The sequence below is a fragment of the Portunus trituberculatus genome, chromosome 49, assembly GCF_017591435.1.
Source record: "Portunus trituberculatus isolate SZX2019 chromosome 49, ASM1759143v1, whole genome shotgun sequence".
NCBI lineage: Eukaryota > Metazoa > Arthropoda > Malacostraca > Decapoda > Portunidae > Portunus > Portunus trituberculatus.
The window spans coordinates 8,292,860-8,295,359 of NC_059303.1; the positions used below are offsets into that span (position 1 = coordinate 8,292,860).

The following is a 2,500-nucleotide window of genomic DNA, read 5'->3' on the forward strand; positions in this document are numbered from 1 at the left end:
ACACCCAGAACCTGATGTTACCACGACTGCTGCCTTGAGCTGCTATTAACCCGCCAGACAGTCACGCCGGCACGAGATAAGATTGTTGGTAGTTGCTGGGTTTGGTGGTGGTGGTGGTGGTGGTGGTGATGGTGGTGGTGTTACTGTGGTTATGATTGTTATTGATTACCATTACTGTCATTATTACATCTTTTTATTTTTGTTCTTGTTTTTGTTTTGTTGTTGTTGTTTTTGCTGTTGTTGTTCTATTTCTGCTTCTACTACTACTACTACTACTACTACTACTACTACTACTACTACTACTACTACTACTACTACTACTACTACTACTACTACTACTACTACTACTACTACTACTACTACTACTACTACTACTACTACTACTACTACTACTACTACTACTACTACTACTACTACTACTACTACTACTACTACTACTACTATTACTACTACTACATGTGTGTGTGTGTGTGTGTGTGTGTGTGTGTGTGTGTGTGTGTGTGTGTGTGTGTGTGAATAAAGCTCCACATAAGCAAGATTAAACTTCGTAAAAAGAAAAAGAGAAAGAAGAAAATCACGATCATAATTTTGTGCACTAAAACCATTGTTGATTTTGCGAACGTGGTTTTCTCTGGACGAGTCACGCTACGCATCACCTCACCGCCTCTTCACTTCCTTCTTGAGCTTCCTCGTCACACCATCACCATCACCATCACTACAGCTCGTCACTGCCACACTCACATCCGCGAAACTTCAATTCCACAGCTACTGAAGTGTGACATTGCCTCCTGATTTGGTTTTGCGAGGAAAGTTCACACTGACTTGCCGTTTTGTGTTTAGTGAAGTATTTTTAGAAACACAAATCTGGCAGAAAAATGAAGTATTGTCTTGGTTGTCAAATCATGTATATCTTAGAGTCGTCTATAATGATAACTGTATAATAATTGAAATAACTCAAGTGTGTGTGTTGATAGAATTAACCCCTTCATTACTATGACGTGTTCTCATATTTATTCTGCTTACTATTTGATGATTTTACACAGCTTCAGAAACTTATGTGGGGATTAGAATAGTGAAGACTTTAGCCATTAATCTTCTGATCTCCATAGACCGTTCCTAATGTCAATAAAATCGTCTAATCACACCCAGAACTCAAGGTAGAAATACATCCCAGTACTGAAGGAGTTAAAAAAAAGGTACATTGGATTTTTCTCAAGCTTTGTGTGACTAGACTAGCATGAGTAAGAAAAATCTTTAAATGCGAGCTGTAAAAAAGAAGCCGAATCAGATAATACACCATATCAAGATTTGTTTTTGTATCTGATATTCCTGCTATAAAATAAAAAAAACGTACATTAGATTTTTCTCGTATTTTGTGTGACTAGACTAGCATGAAGAAGAAAGGTCTGTAAATAGGAGCTGAAAAGAAAATGCCAGATTAGATATACATGTACCAAGATCTGAGTTTTTGCTTCTGATATAGAATAAAAAAATAAAAACGTACATTAGATTTTTCCCTTGGTTTTGTGTGACAAGACTAGCATGAAGAAGAAAAGTCTGTAAATACGAGCTAAAAAGAAAGAGCCATATCAGATGTACACCTGATATTACTGGGAGAGAATAAAAAAAAAACAGTACATTGGGTTTCTCTCGTTCTCTCGTGTTTTGTGTGACTAGACTAGCATACACAAGAAAAGTTTGTAAATACGAGCTAAAAAGAAAGAGCCAGATCAGATAATAAAACGTACCATGATCTGTATCTTTGTATCTGATATTACTGAAAAAAAAAAAAAAGATCCGTACCGTGGGTTTTTCTCATGTTTTGTGTGACTAGACTAGCATGAGGAAGAAAAATCCGTAAATATAAGCCAAGAAGAAAACCCCAGCTCTGATAATGCACCGTAGCAAGATCTGTATTTTTGTAGTTGATATTACTGAATACAATAATCAAAGAAACAGTACATTAGGTTCCTCTCGTGTTATGTGTGACTAGGCCAGCATGCGTAAGAAAAGTCTATAAATACAAGCTGAAAAGAAAAACCCGGATCAGATAACACACCGTACCAAGATCTGTGTTTTTGCATCTGATATACCTGCACCTCAGCGTTCCCCTAACCAAGATGACGCAGCACCACCAGTCTTGTGTTCCATCCTCGAGGCAGGGCACGAGTGTTTGTTGTTCCCTCCACTGGCTCTTCAGAAACCTGTAGACGAGCTGAGGGAGATGCGATACACCGTTTGGCCAGTGGAGTGGAAGATGTGGAGGGTGGACTGGTCATGTTGTGGAGAATGACTGGTGATGTTGTGGAAGGTGTACTGGTGATGTTGTAAAAGGTGGAGTGGTGATGTTGTGGAGAGTGTACTGATGATGTAGAGGGTGGACTGGTGATGTTGTGGAGAGAGGTTTGTGATGTGGAGGATGGACTGGTGATGTTGTGGAGGATGGACTGGTGATGTTGTGGAGGATGGAGTGGTGATGTTGTGGAGGAAGGGTTTGTGA

General features: G+C 39.1%; 1 protein-coding gene across 5 annotated transcripts in view; it reads left to right on the forward strand.

The window, feature by feature from the left end:
• Window positions 1-2,500, forward strand: part of LOC123499410 (hornerin-like) — a 55,127-nt gene that overhangs the window by 37,843 nt on the left and 14,784 nt on the right. The window lies entirely within an intron of this gene.